General features: G+C 30.9%; 1 protein-coding gene across 3 annotated transcripts in view; it reads right to left on the bottom strand.

Annotated features, from left to right (window-relative positions):
• LOC136969051 (protein kinase C, brain isozyme-like) overlaps window positions 1-13,710 on the bottom strand; it is a 56,579-nt gene that overhangs the window by 42,199 nt on the left and 670 nt on the right. The window lies entirely within an intron of this gene.

Here is a 13,710-nt window from a genome sequence, read left to right as displayed (position 1 = left end):
ATATGGATATTAGTGTGTGGGGTGGGGTACGATTTTGCCCACTCACTTTGAAGCTTAATAACTGTTGTGCCTTTTGTACAAATTTTGTGAAATTTTGCAGGGAGGTTCGTCCAAGTAAATCAGCGATGAGTAACTTTTATTTTATTGTTTCAAAATGAACTTTTGGCCCATTACCCTCGCGCATCCCCTCGAGTGTTCTACCATCCCCAAGGAGGCGGCAAAGCCCAATTTGAGAATATTTTTAACATAAAATCAAATTAATTTATTTATCTGTTAAAAATTTATTTCACAGTATTTGATATTCTGTTTAATTAATGAGTACTTTAAATACATTTATCTCAATTTTCAACGTTGGAATTTTTTAAAAAATACAAAAATATCCTTCAGTATCGGAGAAACTATCAGTATAAAAAGCACTAATCTGTGTTCCATTTTCTATATCCTTGATAAACTTCTATAATAATAATATTTAGTTTACTCGACGAGAGATAAGAGTAATTTACTTTCTTGATTTTCCATTAATATATACATATTTATAATAAAGTTATCGCAGGCTTTGATTTTATCACATTACAGTATCGACTTGGAATTATTCGAGCTGATATTGCAGTGCAGAACGTGGAGTATCAATCGACTATTTCATAAACAAATCATAAACAAATTTATACATTTTATAAAACAAGGATTTTGATGATTAATGTTGGCATTAACTCGAACTAATCGGCAGACCGACGTCTATGGTGATGGTATTTTTTATTCGAAACAAAAAAAGTTAATTGCAAAAATGTCCACTAGGAAGGTAAATGGCACTGTAACACCGTGGTGGATAAGTCAAAACATCTCAAAGCTTACGATACACGCGGTACACTATATGGTTACGCAACGGCAAGCTTGTCGTGTTGGTTCTACTGTCGGCAACAGGATAACGTGATTGTTTATGCAAATGAATTGCATGCTGTAGTTGAACATGCGATTTCGGCATGTTGCCGGCAACGGAGGCTTGCATATCGAGCTTACTGTTACTTAATCATACTGCATCCTAAGCTCCGAGGCATTTTGCGTTATCCACGACAGTGTTGCAGCGTCATTTGCCGCCCTAGCGGACATATTTGTAACTAATTCTATTGTTTTTAAATAAAATTCCGTAACCCAAATGTGACGCCATTTTGCTGATTAGTTCCCGAGTTATATCTTTATAAAATCGTGTACTTTAATTATGAACACCCTGCATATCACCTGTACCATAAAACTCGAATTTAGAATGGAAAAGTAGTTTTTATAAGGATTTTTCAAACCAATTTAACGATTTTTTTTAATTCGTGCTGCGAATTTCATTTTATGCACAATAGAGTAAACTCAAAATGCCACCAATTCGTTGAAATTTCATAGATCTAAAAAGTATAAAAACGCGTTATTTCACGCCTTTACACTTTCAGATCCGTGATATAGTGCATTTACATATACACACACAAATCATAAGTAAATTCTACATTTGGTTGTGTTTATCGGGTTTCGGGATGGGAAAAAGCGTGAAGGTGGGTTATCCCCTGAAATCATGTACTGTACGTCTTCAAAGTTTCAGCCTTCTATCTTAATTATAAGTGAATGAAATTTGAGTTGCAAGATTTCAGGACACGATACAGATCAAGTTAAATAAAAGCGTTTAAAACGACAAGTTACACGCTACTTCACCTTCTATCCTGAATTTTTACCACCTTTCAAACCTCAAATATATAACTACTTAGCGAGGATTCGTATTCGAAGGTGGTATATAATCTGCATATAGTAATTACACGAAGCTATCAATATTCAGTTAGCATGGGCATGCATAATCTTCTCTTATTATCTTAATTTCTTTCGAACATCAAAAGGGAGCAGCAGCTTATCACGTTGTTATCCACACGACTTACGTGTTTAACTAATAAGTAATCGTTATAATAAAATTGGAATGGGTTAAGTCATTTTGATTACAACTGGCAACTATATTTGCCTAGAAAATTGTAGCCTTAAGAATATTCCTTGTGTTTTCTTTCAATCGATAGAACATTTTTCTCATCTGGTTGCAAATTATTTACCAGTCGAAGAAAGTAAATTGATAGCGTCGCGTTAACAATCCGGCTTTGAAATACGTAAAGATTGGGATATATATACTTGTATTAATAATTTAATAAAGCTGCACCAGAAATATTCACGTTTATCAGTTTAAGACTGAATGCATTTATAGATTTTGTTGTAGGAATTAATTTTTCTCGTAATTACTCAAATAACTGAAAATTATTAGGTATATACGGGTGTCCAATATGAAAACCATAAGAGTTAGGGTTCAACTTTATTCTTTAACAGGACATAAAAACATGAAGCTGAGTGAGGAGGAGAGAAATCAAATCATTTTGATAGTGAAATCCACAGTTTAAAAAGATGCATCCAGACTTCCCATCAATCACAAACAGCGGTGGATGCAACCTGTTTTAAACCCTTTGGCGACTTTACGCTGGTTGCTGGTCACCAATAAAAATATAGTAAATTGGAATTCGTTCCTCCTTACTCAGCACCATGCTTTATGTGTAAAAGAATAAACAAAGACCAGTACAATTTGTATATTTTCAGACTTATCGGGCATCCTGTATGTTATTTTCATATTCAATTATTATTATTCGAATTTTGGATCCTTTACGAATGGATGCAAATTAAATCATCGAGAGTTTGAACGGATTTAAATTAAAAATTTCACGAATTTCGTTCTTGGTAAATTAATATCGAACGATAAATATGATCAAAACTCTCTGCATTATTTCCTTCTGCCTCTTTAGTAATATACAAGGAATATAAATTATTCAGAGAGGATCAGACTTCAATAGAGTGGATCAATGCGAATAATCTCATTATGCTCTTTAATTATGTAAATAATTAACTCGTGATAAAATGCTTCATACATAAAAGCCTGCAGAAATCTCGCATTATAAATTATTCTCTCTCTTCTTAAGTATTATTGAAACTCGTTATGTCTCTAAATTAATTAAGTAATATAATTTATAAAAGTAGAAGCTATATACATCATTCTAAATTCGCCCAAACTTTCCGAATGGATGGAAGCATCAAACGCTGGTCGTGGGTTCGCTCCTCACCAACGAGCTAGTCGCGCGTTTTCCGAGTCTTCACGTGTCTAAGGAAAATTGGCCCCTATTTAGGTCCAGTTTTCCTTAGAAAGTCATTCCGGGAGGCGGGAGGCACACTCTCGTGTCTCGTTGCCACAAGCCAAACAGCATTCTAAATTCATAAAATTCCATGTATTTTAACCCAGTTTTATTATAAAGTTACCGAAAATTCGGTCGACGTACAGACAATAAAATGCAGCAAAAGTAGTTCTTATATCACTAGAGGATAACAGAAGCGAGAACAAATTTATCCAGATGGATGGATGGTTCTCCTGCTATCACTGTTGTCAACTTTATCTCTTCTTAAATGATTATAATATATCACTTCTCATCATTCATCTCCGTTTACGCTTAGTTGAGTGATTTTAAACTAAAGATCTTTCTTAATATGTCATTTTTCGCACTCGGAGAACAACGTATGAGAACACCCAGAAATAAAGCAAAACTAAAAAGCCTCAAAATAGCATAAACTAAGAATTTATTACTAAGTGCGACGTAAATAAATTTAAATAAATACAAAATTTCAAATTCCTATATATAGAAACCAATAAAAATGTGAATTTTAATTATACTGTTAGTCTTTATTTATCATTATTATTATTAATGAAAATGTTCCATATCCACACTTTATCTTTCAAGAAATGGCAAAATAGTTTTGCAAACGATAAAATACCAAATTTCCAAAAGAAAAATGATATTCGTACTTCAAATTTTATGAAATGTTTTAGGTAACGGAGCATTTAATTCATTAAACTTAAATGGTAAATACTCATCCTTATTACCGTAGCCCAACATTGGCCGAGTGGATGAAACACTCAACACTGGTAGTTGCTCGTGGGTTCACGCCGGGCCGGACACGTGGAGTTTCCCGGTTTTCTTCACGTTGGTGACATCTAAACAGGGAACAGTTCCTGATAAAAACCTCCCGGGAGCACCCCTTTGGAAGATCGTCCACGTGTTGCGTTGCCATATACCAATAAAACCAAACTATTATTGTACGGGGAACACTGGTTAAGGGAGTCAAATTTTTACACGAATAAAAACACAAGTATCAAGTTTTTTTAATTTGCCATCACTAATAATTTTTGAAATTCTTTTGCTTGAGGCCGGATGGACGATTGGTTAAGGTGGCAGCCTATCGCTCGGGGACCCAGGATTAAATCTGGACGGGTCGAAAAACCCCAAGAATTTTTCGTGGGTGGTCCCTCCGGATACGTCCCTCACCAATCAATGGGCTTGGCTAAACGAGATTTGCTAAAAAGAAGCCCTCTTAGTGTCTACAGGGCGAAGAGAATTGAAATTTTGAAGACCTGCGCCCCTTGCTCCCCCAACTAGTATGCCCATGCCCGTCCAATAAAATATCTTTATTAATTTATTAAACTCTTTAGTCTTCCACGAGTTGTTACATAGTAAAAATATAATTTTTCTAATTAATTACAGAGAATGCGCTTTGTTCTTTAATGGAGATCCTCGTGTGAATGGAAGAGTATGAAATTCATGCTACTTCAAAAATTTTATTAATTTTAATTAACGCGAATCTTTCGAAGATAAATGTCATTCTGGAGCACTTCGTTAAGTGAATATTATACGTCATTATAATTGTTATTAATATTAATATTTGGGAAATAACTTCATTATTAGTCGTATGTCATTACACTATTCGTAAATAATTAACTTATTGTTCACAATAAGGCATTCCTTTAATAATTATTTACAGAATTTCAGAAGCATTTCATATTCAGAATATATAAATTTAGTACATAACTTTCAATCACAAAATAGTAATAATATTTTATTACAATTGAAGATATTAATATATGTATTTTAATTTAATTAACTATCATAATTATTATAAATTTATACAACAAATCTCGCTGATTAACCATTATTATTTTATCATTTATGTAGGAGAAAATCACGTAGACATGCAGAATTATAGAATTAATGCAGCATATTGGCGATCTGTCAAGGGGGATACCAGAAGAGGACTTTATATGGGGAAATGGCCCCTATCTGGGTGTTACACGTGAAGAAAATACTGAAAACTCCACGTGGTCTTTATGTAAAACTGCCCCTATTTACATGTTAGACACAGGAAGAAACCCCGAAATATCAGGGTTTCTCCCTATAAACGAAATATTTTTAAGTCCGCAAATTTAATGTTTAGTTACTTAACATACTAATTTTTATTAATCCAAACAAATAAGCTTCTCTAAGATACACTAATTAGTATTTATAGCCCTTAAAAATCAAACTCGATACTTCTAAATTGGGGAGAAAACACGAATAGAGAATTTCACAAGAATTCTGAAAGAGGTAAGTTTTATGGATTCTGATGGAGCATGGAAAGCAACGAGAAATTGCCATGCTTAACCTTTTTCTCTAGTCAAATGAGCAAAAATTTTGAACGAAAAACAGAAAAAAAACATACGAAATTAACAATTCTTATCAAGCGGTTTGTCTGCCTGTTTATCTACACAGAAATATAAAAATCTACTCGAGATTTCTACATGAAATTTAATGAAAAATTAACGGAATGCTTTTGTTTTTTTTTAGTATCCTTAATTAGAGACACGTATTACAAATAATTAAACTTCAAACGTCTCCTCTTGGTTAGAATATTAAACAAATTCCCATTTTCCATACATTCCATACAAGATACATGATACACATATGGAAAACTTTGAAATATACGAATGAAAGAAGCCAAAGGGAAATGATTCTAGAATGTAAAATAAGAATGTCTAGAATATAATTTTCTAAATTTCAGCTCTTAATTGTTGAAAGAATCCGACATAGAAAACTTCGCTGTCATTTTCAGAAATCGTGATTGACAGTTCGATAACCAATAACAGAAAGGACGAGAACAAGAAGAAAATAGAATAAAATTATACGGAAATACATTCGAAACGATGTTTGTAATGCACTAAATTTAAAAAAAAAAGTCTTTAAAATGTCATGAAACTTATTAATGGATTATTTATATTCGATTGCGTTACATTTCCTATTCGTTCAACGATACTTAATTAACTTACTACGATCATTCATTCATCTGAACATTACGTCCTTGGTTACGTATCAAGACCTCTATTAATAGTTACAATTTCCGGAAATTTTAGAGTTATTTTCCTTGAAAGGAAACAAGAGCAAAAAGCCCGGAGTTTGTATGAATTTTTGTGTCTTATTTCCCTTCGTGAAATCACCTGTTTGCAGCGAATATTACAAAATATCCTGTATGGCCTTTCCATACAAAATGTGATATTAAAATATCATCTTTAAACGTTGAAGAGGAAATGATTAATGTAATATGTATTTTCAATTTGCGAATAAATTTACTGGAAACGTAATTTGATACTTGGTGTGATTTACTGAAATCCAAACGTATTATCGTCGTTTTTGTCGATAAAATATTCCCATCACGTAGTGCTAATTTTCTTTTAATTATTTAATAATTGAAAATTAAAATTATCGATAATATAAACGTTTGGTATCGAAACGAGCGTTTCCATCTTTGCAGAGGATAATTAATTTTGCAAACTACACTCAAGAAAAGGGCAAATACTAATTTTCTAGATTGGGGTATTTTTCAATTATTATAGGAGCACACTATAATAATGACATTATATATTAAAATTCTGGAAAAATATATACCAAAATCTTCTTAAATTTTACGTAAATCAATACTTTTTCTCGTGTGTTAATGTTTGTTTGTATAGGGCCACGCGATCTGCCGGGGGGATGCCTCCCGATAGGGCTTTCCTATGTATAGGGCTTCCTATGTCTCCTATGGCCCTTATTTTGGTGTTACAAACGTGAAGGAAACATGGAATACGCCACGTTGCTAACTCACGACCAACGTTGTGTTCATTGGCATTTTTTCATACACTTGGCCACTGGTCAAATGTATTAATGAATACAAAGTTGATCTAATTAGATACATTCAACGATAATTCAAAATTAAATAATAATCTATTTACTTCTCACTCTCAAAACAATGTTATTGCATGCATATAAACAAGTTATAGCATTACTTTACATAAACAAATACATGCACGCAATAAAATTAATGATAAGAAACAAACAAAAAAAATGTTGTTCGATATACTCTAAAAAAAAGGAAAAAAAAATACAGATTGAAACGCGAATTCTCGTTTTAAAATCTAATATTATACGATAACTCTTCAGTCTATGTAGACTATTGTATAAGATAGAATCAAGTGAATGTCTCTATCTTACATGATTTTCACTACAAACTGATGTAGACTGTCTTAATTATAATAGTTTCTGCTAAAGGAACCTTACTATTGTGGGAATATTAAGAGTGAAAACTCATGCAGACCGTATGACAGTGGCCTACAAGAGCATTTGGCATATGGCAGACCTTCTAAAACATGTTACGAATTATTCACTCCGTTGCATTTCTTACATATTAAAATATCCTTTAGTTTTGTTATATTTAATTATTAATATATATATAATATAATTCTTTAAACGTTGTTTTGAATTTAATATATTGAAAGGATTCGAAAAGGTAAGTGACCTGAGCCTCCGAACTCTAGAATGTTTTGTATCTTCCATAGATTACAAGACTATTTCCTATAGCACTGAAATTAAGATTAGATCTACACGTGCCCATAAAAGTCATGCTGTGAAATTTGGAATAATAATTTACCGTATAACAATTGACCAAATAGAAATGAGTTGGATCGATCAATGGGATAAGTCATGGGCGATCTGCCAAGAGGGAAGACTTCCTATGAGAAACTGATTCCTATTTACATATTAGACACGTGACAACACACACGACGATCTGTCGAGGGGAGGACTTTCTATGGCGCCTACTTAGATGTTAGACCCGTGAAGAAAACCCGGAAAACTTCACGTGACTAGCCCGTTGGTCACACGCGAATCCATCAATGTTCAGTGGTTCTATCTACACGACCATTGTTGGGCTCAAAAGTATGATTTAAATCATATACACGATGATAAATAATCAAATTTTGTGATTAACACCACGCAAATTTAGAGATCTTCCTGAAATACAGACACGAAAAAAGAAATTCGCACTACTTTTAAAACATTTTTCAATAAGAAAAGAGTATGCCATACATCTTTATTAAATTTTTGCATTCAATTATTGCAATATTCTAGATATTTCTCCGTTTATCTTCAATTTTAAGATGAGGAATAGAGTTCAGAAGAAATAATTTTATATATAAATTTTAACTGTAACTATAATTAAATAAGACTTTTTATAGGGAAGATATATTATTAAATTTATTCTATTCGATTTTAAAGCGAAATTTACCTTTATCGTGTTTTGCATAAAGTAGTAGCATAAAGATTTTACAGTCACTCTGAAGATATATATATATATATATATACAGGCTTATATATGAAAGAACAATCATGTCATTGATGTCTTCATACAATCTGACAATGTAAGATTCGAATCTTGAATTTCCAAATATAATCCCAATATTTGGCTCATGTGATTCAACGACAGAATTAATTGTGTGTAAATTTACTTGGCTTCAATGCCAAATTCTACCATGGAAAGAAAAAAGATTCTATCAATCACATGTTTAATTCAACCAAACAATTGGATAATCAAAACTTATACAGTGGAGTAAATCACATCCATTGAAAATATAAAAAAAATGGATTTAAAAATATAACGAAGGTCTATGTAAGTGTATGTAATAAATGACAAGACGTCGTTTATCATATTTTTCTGATCATAATAATTTGATTCTTACCATAAAACTTAAAAGTTAAATGTGGGGATAAAACGTTATTAAGAAACTGAAATGAATTGTGTATTTCTTAAACTGTAATATCCAGTAACAGGGTCAAAGAGGAGAAATTTTGTTGAAAACCTTACAAAAATGACTCCACAGATGATCAAATTCGTATCAATATCTCAATTTATTCTCAGATACCAGCCGTGATTTTCTGTATCTCTTACAATAATTGAAATATTTAATTACCTACAAAAAAACATTTTTGAAACATTTCAAAAAAATTAATAAAAATATAACCAACGTTTCTAAATCAGAATAATTTTTAATGGTTATTTTGCAAAATTCAATATGTAAGCTTGCAATTAAATTGGTAGATGCAAGGATTAAAAAAACACAATAGAACTAACGATAAACTGATAACTGGAGTTTGTTAATTCATAAAATCGAATTAAATTAAAAAAAACACTCTTATAATAATCGATAATGCATCCACATTTAAATTTCAGATTGATTCAAAGAAATAAATATAAAGAATCTTAGAACATAAAGAAAATAATAAAGAATCTTCAGATAAACCTAAGAATTTATATTTGATCTATACGAAAACAAGGAAATTGATAAAGTGCACGCCCGAATATTTTTAATCATTAATCATTTATGATTAACGATGATTAATCGCTTGTATTCTTCGAATTCATACATATTTACAAATTTCTGATAATATCTTTCTCTATCAATCGTTTTTAATCCAAATGATGGGCAAAGATCTCTTGCATTTTAGTACTTTTTTTGGATCTCTTATTCAATCCAATCCATCTATCTCTGTTTTCTTCCTTCGATCTTCTCACTAAGTTGCTCTTGTTGTTGCCAATTTAAGGGCTCAAACGACTCCTGTTTTGTCTGTAATTCAAAGTTTCTATCTTCTTACAGTATAATAGCTAGCAAACCTCAACTTGCTCAACAACTTCAGGATCAACCACTTCTTATCTTAACTCAGCTGGAGCAACAGGAGAGACTTTATGTAATTATACTACTTCATATAAGATTTCACCCTCCTACAGTAGCTAGCAAGCCTGCATATTCCAGTACTAATGTGTTTCCTGCTGTTCATCAAGTAACAGCGAAGAAAACCCCAACTGCTCCTGATGCATGGACAGGATAAACCACTTCTTACCTTTACTCACCGGGAGCAAATTTATTAAATAATATAATACTGCAGCTGTCAACGCGGCCTATTCAGATAAAAAGAAGTACTTTTTCATGAATGTATTTGAATTAAGCATAGTCGTGTACTCATTTTGAAGTGTATAACATGTAGGGTATGCTCTTGTTTGCAATCCGAGTCGACATTCACGAACATAATCTTATTAATAAAATGTCAAGAACATTTTTATAAAGAATTTACTCTGCCACAATACTAAATAGTACTACCGTAACTTTGAGTAATTATAATGACAAAGGACTTTTAAGGAGTAAAGTTTGAGATTCCCATTAAAAATCCAGACTTAGTAAGGATTAAACTTTGACATTTTATGAAAACTTTTTCTATTTTTAACACGTGGATGCGTTAAAAAATCATTTATCCGAATTATAAATCAATATATTTCAGCAGTCGTAGAATTTAACCATGCAAAAATAATGTAAAAACAAGGAAAAAATTAACGGAAAAATATTTAAAACAAACAAATCTCTTACTTTAATTACAGAAATTACTTTAATTACAGGAATTTTTGTTAGTTCCAATAACCCAAGAGAGGAAAAAAAAAAGTTCATTATTATCGGATTTTCAATAAAAATTTCTAGAATTAAGAAGCCAAAAATTAAAGCACACGGTTATAAAATAAAGCATACGAAATGTATTTCATATTAGCATTCATTTTAAATTATTTAAAATTCAATTATTATATGAAATACTCCCTATATATTTTTAATTCTGATTTACTGTAGCATCTGTCCATAATTCGCAACACTTGTTCTTATAAAAGAAATTAGTCGAATTAGGCCTCTATACAAGTATCTTTAACGTTCAACAGCACGAGAAATTACAAATAATTTGACCTTCAAAGAGAAATCGCATGATAAATTGCTCTTCTGAGTTGGCTATTCGAGGTTAACAATATCATCAGCGTCAATACTTCACGTAATTGCATTTTAAGGCCTATCTCTCACTTAACACAGATAGGGAAAGTGTACAGAATTCTTCTCATTATTATGCACAGTAGATGTGTTTATGAATACTTGCTTCAATTACATTATTTTTATGCTTGCACGTGTGTAAAGCCATACATCTGGATACAAACATAGGGATTTACATGTAAGAAAAACAAGTTTAACTCACTAAACTTTTATGAATCATCTGCAAAATTTAAGAGTTCTTCAAGGCTAATTTTCTTTTAAAAAAATGGTAATTTCCTAATTTAAATATATTACAAATTCGAAGAAACTTAACCCCTCGATTAGATTTTAAAATTTCCCTTTAAAATAAATAGATTTTATATAAATAAATATAAATTTTCTGCGGTGTTATTGGTCATATTTCACTCCAGAGAGCGTAATACATAACCGTATAGTCAAATTTTAATCAGTTATTTATATCAGAAATTCGTAGAGCCATCAGAAAACCCAGAATTTTGTGGAATGAATTCTGAATATAATAAATTCTCGTTTTTTCATCGTGTTTTATAAGCATTAAATCAACGAAAAAAGTGGGTAAATTATTGCTGGATCCTGATATAAAACTGTCAAGACGTCCTCCACAGCTAAATTAATATATACATATATATATATTTTTTTAAATTAATGATTTAGAAAGTAAGAGTAACGAAGAAAAGAAAACAGGAATGGATATTTTAAGACAAAAATATCGAGAGTGATACGTTAAACAAACAAATAAGAAATAAATGCTCTTTCACCAATATAATCTATTCACTCACTTTCACTATACAATATTTTCCACCAAGGAATAATTCAGTAGAAAATAGAAATTCTAGTTGATGTAGGTGTTAACATAAGGTTTAATTTCACGCGTTCACTATAAGCAAACATAAGATGAAAAATAAAAAAAAGATTTGTAAATTATAAACACGTTTAGCTTCAATATATAAACGTGGGATGTTAAAGTATGTAGGCGATGTACCAAGATATGATGGCAGTAACCATGGCAACGTGCTAACGGGATGTTGCTACTGTGCAGGTGATGCTAATACCTTACCTGTACTGGTTCGAGTAATGATATTTTAAATGAAACGCAACAATATATTCCGAGAAATTCCTTAAAATTCCGATAGTAAAATCGATTCCAAATACGTATATATATTTTCTACTGTATTTCCAGCTGTGAAATTCGTTTATCTTCAAGATTCCTGGATCGAAAACACGGGAAATGCGCAGTTAGAAATTTTTATTTATTGAAAGAATTAAAAAACAAAATAGATAAATTAATTTACAAATTAACGCAACGTATCACCTACCACAATCTGCAATACAATAATAGTGTGTAATAGTGAGAAAGAAGGTCGTAACTCGAGCGATTGCACAATTATGGTTGTCAACAGTACAAGTCAAGGACATAAAATCCCAGGAGATTAGTAGTTAAAACATTTATTTTCAGACGTCCACTCTTAAATTCCCTTACAGTTTTTGCCTTTTTTTTCTTTTACTTCGTCCCCTTTTTTTTCCTGCCTGTTAAAAATAGGTCAATGTCTTTCTCAACACGTTTCGTACATATTGGTAAAGTGCCATATCTTTAACGTGTTTATACTCTTCACATCATTTAAATGCCAGAACTTCAGCCAACAAGTTATTAAGTCTAGCTCAGTCTGAATGACTCAAGTATTACCTACTTAACAAGCTTAGAAAAATCCCTTCCACTCTTAAATGATAAAACAATCGGCTAAACATAAAATTCCAAAACAAATTATGTAACTGGTAATTAGTAGAAGTAATAAAATAGCTAATTAATCGTTTAAATTTCTACAGAATTTATAAATTGAGTAAATGTAGACATAAATAAAACATTAATTTCCTCAATGATGTAGCTATTTTTCTCCTCTTTTTTTTTTTTTTTTTTTAACTATTTCAACTGATTTCTAAGTAAGCCTACCTAAACAGAACTTTGTATAAATGACACGGTTGGATGATTTTAGGCAAATTTGATAAATTCTTTATAAGAAAATATAAAACTTACTACTGTAAGGATGAAATATAACCATTCAACCTTTGAACTTTATCATAATATAGATAGAGTGTGTTGCCTATGCAATATAACCCTGTTTACAGATCTACAGAAAAAAAAACTAAAAAGAAAAGAGTTAATTTAAATAATATAACATAAAATTAAATATTTTAAAGACTATAAATGTTTTAGAGATTTTATTTGAAAACGACAACACAAACAAAACTCATTTAAAGTAATTAATACCTCAGAATTGTATGTATCAAGTTACAAATGTATGAATAACAAACAACATACTATTTCATGAATGAAATCTCAAAATGATACAAATAAGCTATAAAATTTGGTATTTTTTTGTTTTTAAAAAAACAACAACTTATACAATCAATAAACTGGTTTAAATATATTTTTAAACATCTTACAAAATCAAATCTTTAATATACAGAAGAATTTATCATCAGGAAAAAAGAATGTTAAATTCTGTTAAAATGTATGTAAATGAATGGATGTGTATATAAGCCAAGTTTAAGTTTAGAATAGCTGTTAAAGTTAATCCAAAATATCTTCCTCATCTTAAAAAGAACAGGAATCCATTATATATATTATATAAATGCTGAACTTAGCCAATATATCTATA

This window comes from Centruroides vittatus, unplaced genomic scaffold (genome assembly GCF_030686945.1).
Source record: "Centruroides vittatus isolate TY-2023 unplaced genomic scaffold, ASM3068694v2 contig_1697, whole genome shotgun sequence".
Taxonomy (NCBI): domain Eukaryota; kingdom Metazoa; phylum Arthropoda; class Arachnida; order Scorpiones; family Buthidae; genus Centruroides; species Centruroides vittatus.
The sequence above is the reverse complement of the archived record's forward strand: the minus strand, read 5'-3'. Positions and strand labels throughout refer to the sequence as shown.